Source organism: Canis aureus, chromosome 34 (genome assembly GCF_053574225.1).
Source record: "Canis aureus isolate CA01 chromosome 34, VMU_Caureus_v.1.0, whole genome shotgun sequence".
Taxonomy (NCBI): Eukaryota; Metazoa; Chordata; class Mammalia; order Carnivora; family Canidae; genus Canis; species Canis aureus.
This window is the reverse complement of record NC_135644.1, coordinates 24,620,835-24,641,703: the sequence shown is the minus strand read 5'-3', so window position 1 is coordinate 24,641,703 and position 20,869 is coordinate 24,620,835. Positions and strand designations below refer to the sequence as shown.

Here is a 20,869-nt window from a genome sequence, read left to right as displayed (position 1 = left end):
GAGTTTTCCTGAAACCACTTTAATCCAATCTTAGATTAAAAAAAAATATTGGTCGTTTGATTAGTCATTTGGTAGTGTTTCCTAATACAAGTTCAAAATGCTTTACTACAATTCAAAAGTAAAAAGCTTTGAAAACCACTAGTTGTGTGTGTGTGTGTGTGTGTGTGTGTGTGTGTGTTTAACTCATTTGTTGGCAAAACGTGACCTGAACTGATTTGAGGGAATATTTATTCCTTCAAGTGTTTAATAATGAGGTACTATCCCATACCCCAATTGGAGCTATTACACAATTTAATGTATATACACGGTTTCCTTTCTAAAATCTGAAATATTCTGAATTCTGAAACATTTCTGGCTCTGAAAACTTTGAATAAGGACATTGTTGACCTGTGTTGTAAAAGTGGAATGTTAATACTACTGGAATTCTTGGCTTAATCCAATAGCTGAACCCTGTATGCTAACTGCCATCTTAGGGCAATAGGGCCATTTATATTTGCATCCCATAGTGTTCGTCAGGAAAAGGAAACCACCCCAGTTATTTTAGCAGGGAGAATTTAATCTAGGATCTTGGTTAAATGGCTGCTAAAGGATCAAAGAGCAAAAATGAGACATGGCATTTAGATAGAGAGAGCAGTGGCAGGAAGAGCTACTACTCCAGGACTGGAAGAATAGAGGGAAGAGTTTGGAAGGATTAGAATTTATTTATTTTTTAATATTTTATTTATTTATTCATGAGAGACACACACAGAGAGAGGCAGAGACACAAGCAGAGGGAGAAGCAGGCTCCATGCATGGTGCCCGATGTGGGACTCAATCCTGGGTCTCTGGATCACGCCCTGGGCTGAAGGCTGATGCTCAACCACTGAGCCACCAGGCGTCCCAAGGATTAGAATTTAAAAAAATGAATAGAGGGCAGCCCGGGTGGCTCAGCGGTTTAGTGCCACCTTCAGCCCTGGGTGTGATCCTGGAGACCCAGGATCAAGTCCCACATCAGGCTCCCTGCATGGAGCCTGCTTCTCTCTCTGCCTCTCTCTCTCTCTCTCTCTCTCTCTCTCTCTGTCGCTCATGAATAAATAAGTAAAATATTTTTAAAAAATAAAAAAATGAATAGAGACCCTTGGTGGTTGGAATTCAAGCCTCCAAAGAGATGGCACTACCTGTCTGGAGCTGGAATGTTTGAAGGCACGATAAGAGGTTGGTTCTGGGAATGACAGAGAAAGACAGAGTAGCACCATTTGCTGCTGCCAGGACCAAGGGCAGGTGTTGGAGCAACATGGGCAAGAACAGCAAGTGAACAAGAGGAAATCCATCCCTTCCCTGCTCTGGTCTCCCTGTCTCCTTCGAGTGCCCTCTATTGATAGAGACTATCAAAAAGCCGGCTGGCAAAGAAGGAATACAGTTTGTGGATTTTTATTGACAGGATTCCAAAACAAAGTATAGAAGGATGGTTTTGGAATTGAAGAGCAATGGCTTAAAAATGGGCACAGTCCAAATTTGGGGCTACTTGGCATCCATCTACCCCTTCTAAATGTATTTGAATTTCTGTACAGCAGCAATGACAAATGTATGCAACCACCCTCCTACGAAAGAAGCTATTTTCACCTTTTCCTCAAAAAGGGGAGATATGAAGTCATAAGATCAAATTAAGTAATATCCTAACATATAATATTTAATACAGGGAAATCATGGTGTTCATCTCTAGGTGATATTAATTAGTCCTGAGGTTTATTCCCAGGCCCATATAACTATTCTGAAATCTGATGACTAAATTTTAAAGTTCATCACTACCAATAATCTTTTCAAAATAATAAGGGGGAAAAGAGGATGCAAAAAGAGGTCGATTAATGCAAATATATAATACATATCATACAACATATGATATATAATATAAAAGGTAATAAATAATGTAACATTGTAATAATATGTCATGTAACAGATGATGTATTTATTTATATTTATGTAACAAGCAAGGAAGAAAATATACATAGTTGTTATAGTTCTAGTTTCAGAAGGCTATGGTGATATTTATAACTTCCTTTCTCCACTAAACCTTGCACATTTTCTTTGCCCTCAGCCAATGCTTCAACTGGTCTAAATCCTTTAACTGGTGGAGTGACTCAGATCTTTACTATTAAAGGGTCTAAATCTTTAATGGTCATGCCTTTCTTCAGTTATTATAATTTTCCAATAACTTTTGCTCTTGGAGGTAGAAATATTAGGAAGCGCCTAGAAGAATACCTGGGTTTCATACATTGTCCTGTCTGCCCCCATTTTGTAGCAGTAAACTGGCTCCCCTTTGGTGATTAGGATCAATCACTTCAGTTAATAGGTGTCCCCTCTCTTTCACTGTTGACACAACAGCATAAGCAACTCAAAATAGCCAGGTAGTAGTCTGCAACTTCCAATTCAGTGGAATCGTTGTTGTGCCCCTTGGTGGGACTTCCAAACCTTTAGAATTCCAAATGGGAAGAACAGGAGTCAAATACTCTGAGTGTCTATAATACTGGAAGAAGGCACTGTCATTATTCTGACTATGGGAGAAATAGCACCTTCTGATTCAAAGCTTTAACTGTAACCTGTAGAGGAGAAACCAAACATTTTAGAATATTGTCTCGTAACTGGTCTTGTAACTGAATCTTCAGTAGTTCATGCTACTGTCCTATCTGACCAGGCATTTCTGGGTGGTGGGGTGCTTGGTTATATCCCACTAGCCACAGATCACCAGAAACACAAATGCAAGTTTATTGGCTCTACAAGGAACCATGGGGTGTGTTACAAATGGGTGCATCAAGGAGTCTTTATAAGATTTGAAGCTGGAGTTAGGACTTGTCAGGGATTAGTAAGAATTCGTAAGCCAAATTGCTGGGACAGTCAGTGGTCTTATCTTTAACACAGGAATCCATGCGGTCACCATTGGATCATTTCAATAGTGGTCTTATCTTGGAATACAAGGATCTAAAGGAGATATATTAAAATGGAATGAGTTTCAATTGCTTGTCTTGCATGTTATGGTGTAGGGTAGTTTATCTGTTTTGTGAGAACTGGTACAGTTTCGCAAATTGTGTTTTCCTCTTCAGTTTTCAGATATCACCTTTTTTGTGTGTGAATAATATGTTTATTTAATATAACTTTCTGTGTGCATAGAATCCATATAAGTAAAAAAGTATAAGATTACATAGGTGATTATATTACAAAAGGGAGGAAAATAACTAGTATCTGTATTTTGCATTCAGTTCCAGGTATTGGTAAAGCTTAAAAGAGACTTATTTCTCAAGCAGCTGACCTGCCTCAGGGCAATGACTGCTCTCTCTTCTTTCCCACAGCCTTAGTATTTTTGCCAAAAGGCCCAGATTTGAGTAAAGGGGAGCATCGTGAGCACAGTATCGGGGCATAAGGGCTGCAGTCTGTGGAGCTTTGGCAGGTGGGTGTTCTGGGAAGTAAATTTCGAAGAAATAGTTGGTTGGTTGCTAGTTTTCCTGGGGGCTGTTGGTTTGGTTGCTGGTTTTCCTGGTTGGTGCCAAGGTGCTTTTTGGTAGACGCCTAGCTTTGAAGTTTTAGTAGAGTATGATACTATTCTGTGATGCCTGCTGCCTTCTTCCCAAGGTCCCGTTTTATTAGCATCATGTTATTCTGTAGCTCTGATCCTGTTTGATTTGACAACAGCTACCATCTGGGCTTTAAAAAAATTTTTTTTTTTTAATTCATTAGACTCCCTTTCTGAAAGATGGACTGATGGACTGTTATCTTCTGGGGATGTGATCAATCCAGATCTGCACTGTTCTTTGAGATGTCACTATTGTGCATTGAATTTCGAATGGTAGTTGTTTTCATTTCTTTAATTGTCCGGACTTCTTGCTTTCTTTGTCAAAAGATCACTAGCTGAATTATGTTACGTGGCAGCAGCTGTACAGCGACAAGACTCTGGAGTTTGTATGTTTGGCTTCTGCAACACAGACAAATACTAATAAGAAAAGGACTATTATTAAAGCTTACATGGTACTTCAAAAACAAAATACTAGATTTCCACATTTGAGACATGAAGACACGTCTCATAATCCATTTGTAATCAAGTGATATTTCCCCTTAATTTGGATATGGATTACTCAACTTTGTCAGTGTCTAAACAATCAGTCTCGTATCAGTGACTGCCATGGGTAAAACCCTTAAGAATATTGTGATTAAAGGCCAAGGATGCCTGTGAACCATTTAGGACCTTAAACCAACTAAGAAGGAAGAAAATAACCCAAGAGTTAAAAACCAAAAAAATACAAAGAAGTGAGGTAACCAAGGAGTTTGGGAAGCTGGTAGATCTTGTTCTGAAGGTCTTGGATGAAATGAGTCTGTTTCTACTAGTCTTTTCTTCCTAACGTTCAAGAGATGCAGCAGCTTGCACTGCAGACTGGACTTGCTACAGAGCTTTTTCTTATTCTGAGCCCACTCAAAATTTGCAAGCTTAGAGGTTATTTGGTAAATGGGTCAGAGAAGTACATACCAATGTGGCATATATTTTCTTCTAATTCGAGATTCCCAGGTTTAAAAGCAGCACAGTATTTAACCTTCTTGGACCTTAACATTTTTAGAGAGGGAAGAAGGCTGGATTCTAAGTATACTAAGATGAATAAGTCTGTTGTCTTTTAGTTGCATTATAATAAGCAGGTTAAAAATGATTGCTCTCAGCATATGCTAACTATTTGAAATCCTTTATATGCATTATGTCATTTAATGCTGATCAGATTATAAGGGAGTAAAATTAGGCAAATTTTCAAATTTGTCCTTAATGATCCTTGACCCTCTTGGAGAAATGGATCCATAATTTGCAAACTCAAACTAACATTGTTGCTGATGCTCAGTGAGAACTTCAAGAGTTCCTCAAGGCTGGTGGTCTGAAACTACTTACATTAGAATCATTTCAAGAGTTACGATGTAGACTTTTAGATTTTACGCTCCAGTTTCCCTATGGGTATTTTTGAAGACGGAACCCTGGAATATTCAGTTCATCAAGCTTCCTACACAATTCTTATGCACAGTAAGATTCGGGGGTCACTGTTTACCTACATTCATTAATCTCAGATTTCCATTGAGTATGTCAAATTTTTAAAAGAAATTTCCTAAATAATGTAGTGCGATACTTAAGGAATTTTATAATATTAAGTTCTTAATAAAGTCTTTGACCTCTTGCACTTATTTATAGCACCTTAATAAAACAGCTGTGTGAGTAAATATCCAATATGCTGTATGATAGTCCGTCAGATTTGTGAGGTGTAGTTTCCTTACAACATAATGGAAGGAGAATTTACAGGCAAGAAATTTTAGAACTTAAAGGAAGCAAAAGGTTGGAAAATTAAATGTGAAACTACTCTTATATCTTATTTCTGTGAACACAAATTAAAATAATTAGGATATCTAAATAAAAAAGACTATCACTGGGCATTTTACATGTCTTGTATTAGTAGTTCAGTCTAGGTTCTCTCTGTTCTAAGTGGCAGATAGCCAAATCAAGCTGACTTGGCCTAAAAACATTTTTTTTTTAGTTGGTCTAAGTAATTGCAAAGTCAAGTTGGTAGGCTCAGTTGGATCCAGGTGCACACAAGAGGACTTCAGGAATCTGTGTCCCTCCCATCTGTCCCATGCTTTGTCATCATTTCGGACAGGTCTTGCTCAGTACTGCAAAAACATGGTCACCACCAAGGCCAGGACTGGAACACATTGGTTTGTCAATTTCTGGGAAGAATTCTTCTTTTTATCAGTAATCCCAACAAAAATCCTGTGGTTGGGAGAGTCCTCGTACACATGGATTGGAGATGCAGAACTTTTAATGGCCAGATCTGGGTCATGGATCCAGGCTGGCAGTGGAGTTTGCCTTGAGATGGTGAGGGAGGGTGATTTCTCAAAGGAAATCAGGGGTTTGTTTTCAAAATAGCAGTATGGATCAGGGTCAGATGTGAACCACAGCGATAGTGTGTAAACTGAGTAGTGTGGCATTGGTTTTCATTAATTGCCTTAAGCTACTTTAAGAAAATCTTTAGAATCTTCTTTCAACTTCCAATAAGATACTTGTTAAGTTTGTTTGCCTTTGCTATGGATAGTCTTTACACAAAGAGGCTTCCTTTTCTTTTTTCTTTCCTTTTTTCTCCTTCCTTCCTTCCTTCCTTCCTTCCTTCCTTCCTTCCTTCTTCCTTCCTTCCTTCCTTCCTTCCTTCCTTCCTTCCTTCCTTCCTTCCTCCTCCCCCTTTCTTTCTTTCCTGTTCTTTGTCTTTTTTTTTTTTTTCCAAATAATCAATTCCTTTCTAATGTTTTACTCAGTTTTGATTTTTCTTCTCATTCTGGGCCCAGAGCTAAAGAATAACCAGAAATCGTAGCTTGCAAAAACCTTTATTTAGCTTTGCTTTAACCTTTTTGGCAAAGCCAACGAGGTGTCTCTCACACCCTGCTCCTGTACAGAGAATTCTATATACTTAGTCACAAGGATAGTGCTGTACTATTTAAGCCCACAGTCCTTGGAGTCACACTGCCTGGGTTCAAATTCTGTCTTTGCCATTTTCTAGGTGTGACCTCAGCACATTTTAAACCTTTGTATAACTCAGCATCTTCATATACAGAATGAGGCTAACTGTGCCACCCCAGTAGCATTGCAGGAAGATGGAATGAAGTGCATGAAGTGATCTGAGCTGTGCAGTGCATGAGGAAGCTCGGGGGTGTTGACAAGTGTCCTTATCCATGAAGTCTGCCATCATCTTTAGTAGTTTCCCACGTGCTTTCCTTTATAGATACAAATGTGTAGCTCCAAGCATGAGGTCTACTTTCCTCTCAAAACTCTTTTCTTCTTTACAAAAAATCCGTACTTCCAAACTCCCTACTCCAGTTCTGCCACATACTTTTACCTTCCTCTTCTATTTCCAGCTCTCCGGTTCCTCTTTTCTCATTACTGTGGAGAAGCCTGACTCAGCAGTTTCCAATATGGAACTGAAATTCTTGACTTTGCTGAAAACGGTATATAAAAGTAAATCCACACGAGCAAAATTTTGGTGAGGTCAACTCCAGGTAGGGGAAGAATTTGTTTTATTGTGTATTTGTTCTCACATAACATTCCACAAATCTTGACTGCCATAGACTTGTGACTGGAAGAGAGTTAGTTATGTAGAAGCAGTGGGAGGCAAAAGCTAAATACTGCATGGATTCTGTTCTTAATGAGAGGAAGATTTTGCATCCCTTTTCCGTTATTATATGGTTGAATTTAACACAAAAAACATTTTTTAAAGAGATTTTATTCATTCACTTGAGAGAGAGAGAGAGAGAGACAGAGACAGCAGAGCAAGAGAGAGAGCATGAGCTGGGGGGAGTGGCAGAGGGAGAGGAAGAAGCAGGCTTCCCACTGAGCACCCTGGGACCATGACCCAGGCCAAAGGCAGGTGCTTAACCCACTGAGCCACCCAGGTGCCCCAACACAAAGCTATTTGTACAAAATAATTTGATTTTGTAAATCTTTTTTTAAAAAAAAGATTTAAAAAAGATTTTAAAAAGATTTATTTATTTCAGAAAGAGAGAGAGAGAGTGCACATGTGTGTGAGACAGAGTAGTGAGAGACACAGAGGGAGAATCTCAAGCAGGCTCCCCACTGAGCAGAGCTTGACACAGGGCTTGATCCCAGCACCCTGGGATCATGACCTAAGTTGAAATCAAGAATCAGACACTTAATCAACTGAGCCACCCAGGCATGCTGGATTTTAAAAATCTTTTAAAAATAATTTGCTGTTTTCTCTGCATCTAATGAATCTGCTGAAGATGATAAACACAATTTTAACTAATAATTATTGTATCTTTAACATATGCCAGACTCAGTTCTACCTGGCTTATGAATACAAATCATTTAACTTGGCCACACTACTGATTCCCACTTTGCCAATGAAGAAGGAGAATTTTGGCGAGGTTAAGTTTCTTGTCTAAGGTCATGCAACGTGTAACTATGGATTTTGCATAATAACTATACAGAGGACGTTGTTTGTTTGTTAGGCATATACCAAAAAGAAAATCAGAAAACTACCAAATAAAATGATGTGGGATTAGGAGATCTCTTTGCTTTTATTGATCATTGCAGTCCTTAGTTTAGGACTGAGGTCCTAAACTATAAGGTCCTCAGTTTAGAAATACAGTTTTTTTTTTAAGCCTCTCATAATGTGACATTTCCACTTTTCTCCCATCTATCCTTTTTTCTTTTGGGTTTATTTTCATTAATTTATTCCATAAAAGTATATTGAGTGTCCACTCTACTGCAAATCACATAGGACTGAGATAAATAAAAGATACTTATTCTCTATAGAAAAGTAGGTTCCTTTAACTTTATGGATGGTCACCTTTGGGAATTATAAGTTGTTCTTCATTAAATAAATATATATAAATACATATTAATATATATTAAATAAATATTTATTTATTTTTGTTATTCATATATCAAACATATATACATATATATATAGAGAGAGAGACAGAGAGAGAGAGAGAAAGAGAACTCATGTGCATGTATGCTTGCATGCTGGTGGGATGAGGGGCAGAGGGAGAGAGAGAATTTTAAGCAGGCTCCAGATCCAGCACAGAGCCTGACACAGGGCTTGATCTTACAACCTGAGATCATGACCTGAGTCAAAATCAAGAGTCGGTCACTTAACAGACTGAGACACCCAGGTGCCCCTCATTAAATATATTTAAAAAATTTTTTTGGGGTGATATCAACAGGGAAGGGAAGGAATAAAAGCAGGCAAAATTTCAACCAGCATTTCACTGGCAAAGTGTTCTGGGGATAGGAATATGTCTTTGGGGGGAGCTTTTTCTTCATCTGCCTTGTACTTTGTTCACTTTGCACATACTCATAATTTGCTGTCAAAGAAACCTGCTAATGCACTAATAAAGAAAAAGCTGAGGCTTTTATCCAACCATTTCAGAATTATAAAACATTTTTTTCTCAGTGGTATTGCCTTTAAAGCTTAAGCTGACTCTCAAAGAGATAGTAAGAGTTATTAAGGTGGCCTCTAAAATTTCCAATGCTATCATATACCCTTGGTAAAAATAATTTAGATGAATGTCTTTATTGTTGTTCACTTACCTGTTTTCAAATTTTCCTCTGTTAAAATAATGCCATAGAGAAATTATTCAGTATAATAGATGCTGGCCAATACTTACTTCTTGGGATTGTGTACAACAGTATTCAGAAAGACAAAAATGCTCGAAAGTAGATCTAGTTGATAATATAAACTATCTTATTTCTATTACTACTGTGCATTCTTGTTTTTGACTGTTTACACCTCACTTCTGATGGAATTCCTAGTAAAACGAAACAAAATAAAACAAAACATCCCATATCCTTAATAAGATAGTAGAGGAAGCATTTCTCAATTCTTTATGAAGGCACATGAACCTGAAGGCATAAGATGCTTTCTAAGCAGGAAGCTGAGACATTTGGTCCAGGATGTGGTGAACTACAGTTTTTTTTTTTTTTAAGATTTTATTTATTTATTCATGAGAGACACAGAGAGAGGCAGAGACACAGGCAGAGGGAGAAGCAGGGTCCCTGAAGGGAGCCCGACGTGGGACTCGATCCTGGGACCTCAGGGTCATGACCAGAGCTGAAGGCAGACGCTCAACTGTTGAGCCACCCCAGGGTTTGGGTTCTAAGGTGAAAAATGTGAGCCCTGGAAAATGAAGAATCCAATTCTCATGAGAGGATATTATAGTTTAAACCACTACAAGACAAAAGTTTGCTGGTTGTCAGTTTCTTTCTTTTTTTTTTTTTTTTAAGTTATGGTTGTCAATTTCATTTATTACTGGTTTTGGGAAGCTATGTTAAATTTATCCATGTTTTGAAATTTGGAAAGAATAGTCAAACTAAACTACAAGATTGAGAAATCCCCTCCCCTCAAGATAACCCTTAAAATTATATAGTTGACTTTATTTTTTTTTCCTGTGGGTAGAACATCAAAACCCAACACAGAGTAAACCCAGAATACATTCAATTTAGATTTCATGCTGCTATCTTCATCTTTGACTAGCGGTTAATGATTCTGAACATATTTTTTGGTTATTTAATAAGACTCATGAACTCGGGTGTAGTTGTATGATCCCAACTTGAAATATGCAGTTTGGTGTAAACTGCTTGATTGCACTGACAGAGTTGGAATACGTTCCCCTGGCCAAGTTATTAAGAAGGAAACGAGGCATTGCTCCATATAATGTGTGAATATGCTACTTCTCAGGTTTAAGAAGAATGCTTATTGATTAAAAACTGAGGCCATGTGGGATATGAACAATCAGCTTGTTCACATAAAGGTGCCAGAACTAGCATGATTTTTGTTTTTGTTTTTTTCTTCTCCCACTATGCCTTCATGGAGTCAGTTCTGGTCAGTAATTTGGGCATCTTCATAATTCAGATTTAGAAATTTCCATTGAGGAGCTAGCAGAGAAAACTTTTTTTTTTTTTATCTAGATGTCATCAGATTTTAGCCCAACATATTTGTGCCTCAAATGAGCAGAGGCATTTGAAAGATTTCTTCAAGGTTTTGAGGACAAGTGCCTTTTAGCATTAAAGATATCTTTACGTTTCTCATTTCCTGTCCCTGATGTGTTCACCTTCAATATTTCTTTCGTACCAACAGATTTCTGAACAGCTCTCCAATAGCATTCCATTTGAAATAGAATTGATTTTGTTTTGAGGCACCTAACATTAGGAGTTAAGTGCATATTTCCTGTTTAATCATTTCAAGTTCATTTCCTAAAAAATGAACACACTGAATATTTAACCAATTTGATAGTGGGGGAAAAAAGTATAGACCTTTGGCCCAAAGCCTAAAAACAACCAATAAGAGCTCAAGAGGTAGCAGTCTGGGAAGCAGTTAAGTAAGTTATTAAAAAACAAATCTGGAATCTCCAGATTGCATTGGATGAACTCTCAGGGTTTCTGAGGGTCAATGTCACAAGATACCTAATCCAATCACTTTGGGTTTGAATCTCATTATATCCATGCCAAGTGGTCACTCTGGTGTATAATGCCTTATCATGTGGGGACAGGTAACCCCAAAGCACATCTCCTTAACTCTGATCACAAGGAAGACTTTCATTACGTGGACTCAGAATCTGTGTCATGGTAATTTTTACTTATTGGTTCTGGAGAAATCAATGGGGGCCACACAGAACAAGTTCCAAATTCTATTCAGCAGATCATTAAACTTCTAAAGACACACTGACACCTCCAATTCTGTCAACAGTTCCTGCATTCCAGGTCTGCTGAACAGACTCCAATTTGTTTATGAGAGTTTGTGACCATGGCACTGAGTCTCAAATCCGTGTTCTAGTTGCAGCCTGAGCAGAACAGAGTCAGTCAGGACTTTCATCAGCCTCGTTTCAGCAGAGGGATTCTAATTAAATAAAGCCCTAAATGACATGCACTCCTTTAGTAACCCTGTCCTACAACTGAACTCTATTGAATGTTATATCAACTACTAAACCTTTCTATTTATTAGGTAACGTTGCTACCAGTACGAAACCCCCACCCAAGACACTCATAACAACTAATATTTTTTCTGGTACTCTGTGCCAGCAATATTCAGCTACTTTACATATATTAACCCACGTAAGCTACTATGAGTTAGCTGTTAACATTATTCCCTTTTACAGATGCAGAAAGTGAGGGAGTTAAGAAGAGTTGAAGTGGCTTGCTAAAGTTTATACCAGGTAATTGATGGCACAACTAGAGGATGAACTCATGTTCTTTAGTTACATATGTAAAACATTGCATAATTAGTTGGCTTTACTGGACCCAAGCTGGTCACGTATCTCCATTATATCAGTTTATATTGGTTTATCACTCTGATTGATCCAGATCTTTGTGGATCCTGAGCTGGCACCTGATGCATTCATTCTCACCTAGGTTTCAAGTCATCAACATTAGCTTGTTTTCTAAATCTCATCCAAGACACTCATAAAAATGAATACTGGACAGGCCAAACTAAGACAGATCCCGGGTGCATCATGCAGAGCCACCTCTAGGTTGACATGTATCCATTAATCAACAACTTTGGATAGAAGTGCTCAATCATGTGTGTGGCTTTATAATTATACTCTTTTTCTAGCTGAAGATTTCTCAACTCTAATGTCACAATATACTGGAGTGTTGTACTCCCCTGTGAGGTATTTCATAACTAATTTGTTTATTTAAAAAATAGAGTAGATTAAATATTGCCACCAAGTTAAAGCCACTCTCATTCACTGCCATTTTGTCAAACTTTCTTGAGATGATAAATAAGGTAGGGGGTTATAGCTGGCATGAGAATAAGAGTGGATATGTCCTTGGGAGAGTGACAAATAGAAAACTCAACTCTCAAATGTGTAGTGGTGGGAAAAAAAAAGATGATAAATGTTGCTCTGGTCCACATTTTTCCATCTTGGTTACAAGGATTTAATAAGAAACTTTGTCAAATTCATTTTGAGTATTTCCTCTCTCCATTCCCAGGGCCATGACCTTGTATCAGGTTCTTATCCCCTCTTCCATTGGGTATTAGAATGGATTTTCACCTTTTTATTCTGAAAATTTTCAAACACATAGAAAAATGGAAAGAATAGTTATAATGAACATCCATGTACCAACCCAGATTCAACACTTCATCTTATTAGCTTCATCTGTATTTATATGCATATATTTTGTTCTCTGAACTACTTACAAATAAGCTGCAAGCATCATGACAATTCCCTCCTGGGACTAGTCATTTGTCTGCTTTATCCTTTCTTTGCTCTTCCTCTGAATTTTTCAGTATCTCAGAGAGCCAGTGCCAGAACACTAGGTTTCCCATACTCTCTGGTGACTGGGTTCTGTTTAGGTTTTGGCCAATGGGAAGCACTGGCTGGAGATAAGATGGTAAGAAGAGAAGAGAAGACAGGATATTTCCACTGTCTTTGCTGTGTTTTGGAAAGTGTCTTTGGCAGTGTCTTTGTCTGTTTCTGTCAAACAGCCCTTCTCTCCATGAATCTAAGCCTCCACTGAGGAGTCCCTGTCAATACCCACTAGACAGCCCTGGCTCCTGGGCTCTGAGGACACCACTTCCTACCATTGTTCCTCCAACTCAGGAGGTAGCAGTGGCTTTCTGCTTTTGTTAATACCTGGATTGCCTTTTTTTTTTTTTTTTTCTTTGTTTGGCCTTTCAACTCTTCCAACACTTTTTTAGCCAGTCCCCTGTTATTGAATCCCCTCTTGTGAACTCTCTTGGGAATTCTGTTTTTTTCCTTTCTCCTTTTTTCTCTTTCTTTCTTTTCCCTTGAAAAAAAATTATTTATTTATTTATTTATTTATTTATTTATTTATTCATTCACGAGAGAGACACAGAGAGAGAGAGGAGGCAGAGACACAGGCAGAGGGAGAAGCAGGCTTCTCACAGGGAGCCCGATATGGGACTCGAACACCAGACTCTGAGATCACGCCTTGAGGCGAAGGCAGACGTTCAACTGCTGAGCCACCCGGGCATCCCTTTTTCTTTTTTTTTTTTAAAGTGTGCAATTCATTGTACTGGATTCAAGTCAATGTACAGGTAAGCCCTGGCTGCCTCCATGCCTCAACCCCACTGGTAGGTAGACCAATATATCAAGTTGGGGGAACAAAACGAAGGCCATGATGGTAGACCATTCAAAATAAGAACAAATATTCAGGCGATGATTTAAAAATTTTTGGATTACATAATTTACAATGCCATCACTCTTTCCTGGGTGGACTTTGGGGAGGACTGGCCCTTCTCTTCAGGGAGAAATGAAGTTGATTTGGGGAAGGCAAGGGACTTTCCATAATAATGCATCTCATGATATTTGGGATGACTTTTTTTTTTGAAAAGCAATGTACAAAGTCCTCTGCCACATTGTAGAACTTTGGGGACACTTGCTCCAACCAACTGCTGTCACCTTCACCATTCCAATGTTTAAATCCTGAGTCAAGTGTCAAAAAATAAAACAAATAAACAAAACTGCCCCAAATCCAAAAACAAACAACAAATTAAAATAAACAAATAAAGCCATGCCAGTCTCATCTCGTTTTCTGTGCAAGTCAGCTTTTGTCAAGAAAGGGTACAAGGCAACTAAGGTAACAGTCTACCTAGAAGCATTTGTGGTGGACGATGGAGGGGGCAGGACTCGTACCTGCTTGCTTGCTGATGCACCTCTGCTGGAAGCTGGAGGGCAAGGCTGGTTGGAGCCCCCCATCCACATAGAGGACTGTGCTCAGGCGGTGCGGTGATCTTGATATTCATCGTGTTGGGCACCAGGGCGGTGATCTGGTGCATCGTGTCAGCAATGCCAGGGACACAGGATAGTGCCACCAGATGGCCCCATGTTAAGCCGTGGTCCTCGGCTTGTCGACGTCACACTTCATGATGGAGGTGAAGGTAGTTTCCAGGATGCCACAGGGTTCCAGGTGAGGAAGGAAAGCTGGAAGAGTGCCTCCGGGTAGCAGAACCTCTCACTGCAGGTGGTGATGGCCTGCCCATCTGCAGCTCGCAGCTCTTCGCTGGGGAGGAGCTGGAGGCTGCAGTGGTCAGCTCCTGCTCCAAGTCCAGGCGACTGAGCGCAGCTTCTCCTCGATGTCACACACGATTTCCTGCTCAGCAGTGGTGGTGAAGCTGTGGCCACTCAGTAGCATGTGGTGCTCCCTGGAGGCCATGCACAGTTCAGCCCAGAAGGTGTGGTGCCAGTTGGTGACCACACTGTGCTCTACGGGGTCCTTCAGGGTCAGGATGCCCCTGCTGCTCCTGGCCTCACTGTCCATGTAGGAGTCTTTCTGGCCCATGCCCACCATGATGCTCTGGTGCCAGGGCCGCTGCCCCACGGTAGAGGGGAGGACAGCCTGGGCGGGGTTGGGGGTGGGGCATTGTGGCCTGTGAGGTCGGCCTTGCACTTGCCTGAGCTGTGGTCAACTGGGAGCGCAGTGATATCGTCATCCACGGTAGCGGGGCAGTGATGTAGACCCGCCAAGCTGTGAGGGCTAAAAGCCTATGCTTACCAGGTGGATGGGGTCTCAGGGATGCTGAGTTCCATTTTCTTGATTCTAAATAACATAGCCTTTAAATTCGTTGACATTCTTCTTCTAAAAATAAGTATTCTATCAACATCAACACCATTATCACTTAGAAAAATCAATAACTCCCTAATATCTTATACTCCAGTTCATATTAATATTTCCTCACTTGTCCCCCAAATTCTTTTTATAGTGATTTCTTCAAAGTAATGCAATCAATGTTAAATCATTGCATTTGATTACTTTTTTTTTTTTTTTTTAGCTTCTCTTAATCTGGAACAATTTCAGGATTTTTCTTTCCTCTATGACACTGACTTTTTGAGGGCCAAAAGTTGTCTTCTAGATTTTTCCACATTCTAGATTTTTTTTTCTGATTTTTTTCCCTCTTGATGTTGCTGGACAGAAGTCCTAAACTTTATACATTATTTTATAATCTGGAAGTTAGGTATAAAGGCTTGATTAAGTTCAAGTTAAAATTTTTTGGCAAGAATGTGATGAAATATTTAATCACTTAGGTAACATTATGACTACTAGATCTTATAAGCAGTCGATTATAAGGGTATTTGCCACTTTTGCATTTGTTTTTGGCATTTTTGTAGCCCTGTCTGAAAACTAACTGATTATTAGTATATTTCTATCACATGTAAGCTTACGTTTTACATGTATAGGTTAGTGACCTATGTACTTTCTATAGAATGCTACCTTGCAGGTTATACATGTTCTGTGAAATGAATGGCCAGCCATGAGTTTTATAGCAGTGTGAATGCTTGCTCTTACATCCTAGTTCCTCTTTTACTAATCTCTTTCTGTTTTGCTAATCTCCTTTACACTTAGCCTTTATATCCAGTGGAAAAAAAAAAAAAAAAAAAAAAACCTAACAAATAACCAATGAAATAGAAATGGGTTAAAACTAAAGTCAACTAGTGTTCGGCTCATTCACATTAGTTGACTCAACATGTCTGAAAATGAGCTCATCATCTTTCCTACCAAACTTGCTCTTCTCCCTTTGTTGCTTAACATGGTGATTAGCACCATTCAATGGTACCAACTGCCAACTGAGGATGCATCTTTGACCCCTGTCACTCACACCCCTTACCCAATTAGTCCTCATGGCGTGTCCATTCTGCCTTCCTGGCTGTGTCTTTTTCAATGACTTGAATCTTACCACCATTATTCAAGTTCAAATTTTCACCAGCCCTTATATAGTTTATATATCAACACTGCCCTCCTTGGGGCACCTTGGTGGCTCGGTGGTTGAGCATCTGTGTTTGGTTCAGGTCATGATCCCGGGGTCCTGGGATCAAGTTCTGCATCAGGCTCCCCGTGGGGAGCCTGCTTCTCCCTCTGCCTGTGTCTCTGCCTCTCTCTGTGTGTCTCTCATGAATAAATCAATAAAATCTTAAACAAAACAAAACTGCCTTCCTTGCTTCCAGGCTCATACCCTCAAATCTTTCTTCCACCTTACTTTCAGGAAGTTCATTCTGATATACAGATTTCCTCATTTCATTTTCCTGTTTAAGATGTTTATTTGTTTATTTTGCTTAAAATGTTTTAATTGCCCTCCAGCACCTACAGGACTCAAGGCCCTTCACATCAAGGTGCTGTCCAGCTGCTCTCCAGTCTCTCATCTTGATGCTCTACTTCTCGTACTTTCATTCTCTACACTAGCCCTCACATGTTACAGTTCTACAACAGGCTATGCTTTCTTATCTACACACTTGTATGCAGGTTGCTCCTCCTCCCTGAGATCTGTCTCCACATTGTACTCATCTGGTCACCTTTGCTGATGCTTCAGTCTCAGCTAAAGAGCTGAAGAGCTGTCTTTACGTGAATCCTTCCCTGATACTCTCAGATGAAGTATGCTGGCACAGTGCTGGTCTAAGGAAGTGAGCAGTACTTTCCTCCAGCCCACTGAAGGGGGTACTCAGCCACACTTCTCCCTGCAATCCTCAAAAGGCTTTCCCTGATCCCTCCTTCTAGCTAAATTAGTCTCCATCCCTACTAATAACTCCCTCAGGAAAATTTTCCTTATTTGCCTAGACCCATGATGGCTAGATGTAAATATAAAGCTATTAAAAATATAAAAACCTATTCCCAAAGTAGAGACTCAAGGCTTGAAGCAGAGATCCTCAGGCCAGTATCAAGTTTCTGGCCTAGGCCTATAGAGAGAGGCTGGGGAGGAAGTCTAATGAGGTCACAGAAAGCATCAAGCCAGGGTATGTCATCATCAGGAGTTAAGGGCTAAGATCCAAGTCAGAACATGGGAACCACTGCAGAGCTAAAGCCTGGGAGAAGTAGCCATAAGAATTCCACTGTGTCCTTTTCATCTCATCTTTGGGACTGTGAAGCCAATGATGAATCTAGAAGTTTGTAGCTTGTGAAATAACAAAATAAGGCTGATAATAGTTGTATAAGAAGGAAGACTGGGCATCGGTCTTAAATTGTGGTACATTAAAGAACCATTTCTTTTTTTTGAATGAATCACTCTGTTTTTCTGTATCATTTTCTGCATCATAGGCAAATGAAAAACAGGGACCTAAGAAAGAATAAAAATAAGCCAATGATGAATTTTAACAAGGCCAATTCAGAAGAATGCAAATACTACTGCATGAATCTGGATAGGAAAAGGAAAAATGTCTTCAAAAGTGATTATACAAAGAATGATAAAAATAGCAGTATAATATATGGGAAAATGTTACACATGAAAAATAAAAAAACACTATCTCCTAACTTCCTTACTTGCTTAGTATCTGATAATCACATCACTCTTCCTCCTAAAATCTTCCAACACCTTCCTAATGCATTTGGAACAAAATCCTTAGTATGACCTGCAAAGTCCTGGGGTCGGTCTCCTGCTGACATTTCTGGCTGCATCTAACACCTCTTTCGTCTGTCACTGGGTTCTAAGCACACGGGCCTTCTTTCTGGTTTTCAAAGACACAAGGTCCCTTCCTTCTTCAGGGCCTTTTGCAGAATTTTCCCCTTTTTCCTGGCATGGTCCTTAATCCCCTGCCTCCTGATTCTCCTGGCTATACTTATCCATAGTCCTCAAAAGCCTTCCCCTGATCCCTCTTTCCATCTAAATTAGCCTCTATCCCCATTAATCTCTCTCAGCAAAATTTTCCTTTATTGCACTAATCAAAATTTGTAATCATAGGTTGATCTGGGTGGCTATTTGTTTGATATTTGAAAGCTTCAGAAGTGTGGAAACCATGCCCATTTTGCTTACTGCTATACAGTAGGAACTCAAGAGTTAAGTATTTATTGAATGAAGACAGAAATGGAGAATGAAAAACTGGACTGGGGTGATCATCTTTGAGGTACAGGCTCCCATTTATCCCTCAATCTCCCTCAGTATCATCTTTTCTTCCCTAGTAATTGAACCTCAGTTTTGACTCAAACACTTGCGTGACCAGAAAAAGTCTACATTTTTCCATACTCCCTTGCAGCATGGTATAGCTTTGTGACTAAGTTCTGGTTAATGGGATATAAGTGGAAGTAGCATCTGCAATAACGAGGAAGACTTTGGAAGGGGGTTGTGTGCCTCATTCTTTGACCTCCCATCCTTTCTATTGGCTGGAGTAAAGACATGATGATTGGAATTCAAGCAGCCAAACTGACATAGGTGGCATGCAAAGAGTGACCTAGTGCAAAGTAGAAGGACCCTGGATCCCCAAGGATTTTGTGGAACAGAGATTATCAGGTTGGGACTATGGAACTGTTATAGCTGTACCTAATCCTAATAGGTAAGTATAGGTAAGGTGCTATGGCATAGGGAATGGAGCTTCAGGAAATCTAAGTGGAATTTTGAGAACACTGGGGTTAAAAAATGAAGGACATTCCGTGGCAAATAACCTCCATTTATATACACACTAAGTAATGAAGTAGCATAGCGTATTTAGGTAATGATAATTAAAACTCTAGAATCATCAATATATAAGAGAAAAAGTAAAATTAGGTTACAAATAAACAGCTTACAAAAACAGATTATAAACACATACAAGATTGAAATTGTGGCAGATACTATGTCTTCTCCCAACATCCATGCTCCCCTTCCTCCTTAAGTGTGGTGTTATTATTCATAATTATAAAACATTTCCATTTCTCCTCCTTTTGTTTTTGTTGTAGTGGTGGCTTTTTAAGAGGGGGGGTTGGGGAGGAGCAAAGGACAGGGAGAGAGAGAATCTTAAGCAGGCTCCATGCCTATTCCAGTGCGGAGCCGGACTCGGGGCTCGATTTTACAATCCTGAGGTCATGATCTGAGCTGAAATCAAGAGTTGGACGTTTAATCCACTGAGCCACCCAGGCATCCCTCTCCTTTTGATAAATGGTAAAACTACACTTTTCTGTCTCTCTGTAGGTAGATTCACTATGTGATTTGCTTTGGCCAATAAAATGTAAACTTGGGGATCCCTGGGTGGCGCAGCGGTTTGGCGCCTGCCTTTGGCCCAGGGCACGATCCTGGAGACCCGGGATCGAATCCCACGTCGGGCTCCCAGTGCATGGAGCCTGCTTCTCCCTCTGCCTATGTCTCTGCCTCTCTCTGTGTGTGTGTGTGACTATCATTAAAAAAAAAAAAAAATGTAAACTTTAAGAACCAGAGTGAGATTCATTCTCTCTCTCTCTCTCTCTCCTGTGATCACTGACAATATTTCTGATAGTGGTTTTGGGTTTCAGAGTGAAGACACCATGGATCAGAGCCCTAACAATCCAGCATGATTATGTAATGTAAGAGGAAAATAAACCTTTGTTATTTTAAGACTTTAAGATTTTGATTGTTACTGCAGTTTTATTTAGAGTGGCAATACACTCAGATGAGATAACTTTTCCCAGACTCTTTTTCAGCTAAGTATTGTCAGATAACTGTTTGCTGTAAGACACAGTACAAGCATTGTGCATAACTTCTGGGAAGTTCCATAACTGGCGAAGACCCATCCTCCTTTCTGTCATCTGGAATTCAGGCAATAATCTCTGACATTCAAAGAACTATCTTGGACCATGAAGCAATGAAATTCTTATAGAACTAAACATTCAACTCCCGTACAACCTACTAATTGTACTCTTGGGCATTTCTCCTAAAGAAATGAAAACTTATGTTCATGTAATCACCTGTCCATGAATGCTTGTAGTTATTTTATTCATAATAGTAGAAAACTACAAATAACCTAGAATTTCAACTGGTGACTGGTGACTGGTTAAACAGATGGTACACACAGGTATGTACCATGGGATACTACTTAGCAATAGAAAGGAAACAAGCTCTTGATACTGAGACATGCAACAACCTGGGTGAATCTCCAGAAAATTCTTCCGAGTAATAAACCCCAAATGTAATATACTGTATGATTCTGTTTATACAACATTCTCAAAGTGACAAAATTACATACACAGAGGACAGATTAGTGGTTGCAACTTGTGCTGATGAAATGTTCTGTGTCTCGACTATTATCACTGTCAAAATCCTAGTGTGACATTGTTCTATAGATTTGCAAGATGTCACCGTTGGTGAGAACTGGGAAAAGAGCACATAAGATCTGTCTGTATTAGTTTTTACAATGGTGTGTGTTTCTAAAATAATTTCAAAACATTTCTAATAAAGACCAAAAAGTTAAGAAAGAAAGAAAAAAAACCACAGAAGTCAGATTTCTCCCATACCAATCGAAAAAAAAAAAAAAAAAAAAAAAGCCCCTAGGGCTCGGACTTAGGGCATAGATATTTTGTTCAAAGTGCTCCAAATGTCTGTAATGTTCAGCTACACTTGAACTCCAAAGAGAGCTGGTAAAAAATGGTACCATATGCTGTCCCAGGGCTTCTTCTAAAGCCATGGGAACA

General features: G+C 39.4%; 1 long non-coding RNA gene and 1 pseudogene across 2 annotated transcripts in view; one reads left to right on the top strand and one right to left on the bottom strand.

The window, feature by feature from the left end:
• LOC144304536 (uncharacterized) overlaps window positions 1-20,142 on the top strand; it is a 29,170-nt gene extending 9,028 nt beyond the window's left edge. The window contains exons 2-6 of one of the 2 annotated variants that reach the window (XR_013371490.1): window positions 3,324-3,421; window positions 6,901-7,041; window positions 11,662-11,718; window positions 19,715-19,765; window positions 19,871-20,142. This is a non-coding gene — a long non-coding RNA (uncharacterized LOC144304536). The remainder of the gene's footprint in view (window positions 1-3,323; window positions 3,422-6,900; window positions 7,042-11,661; window positions 11,719-19,714; window positions 19,766-19,870) is intronic. The other variant, XR_013371489.1, reaches the window with a different exon arrangement.
• LOC144304548 (actin, cytoplasmic 1-like) lies at window positions 14,120-14,818 on the bottom strand (annotated as a pseudogene).
• Window positions 20,143-20,869: the final 727 nt, after the last annotated feature.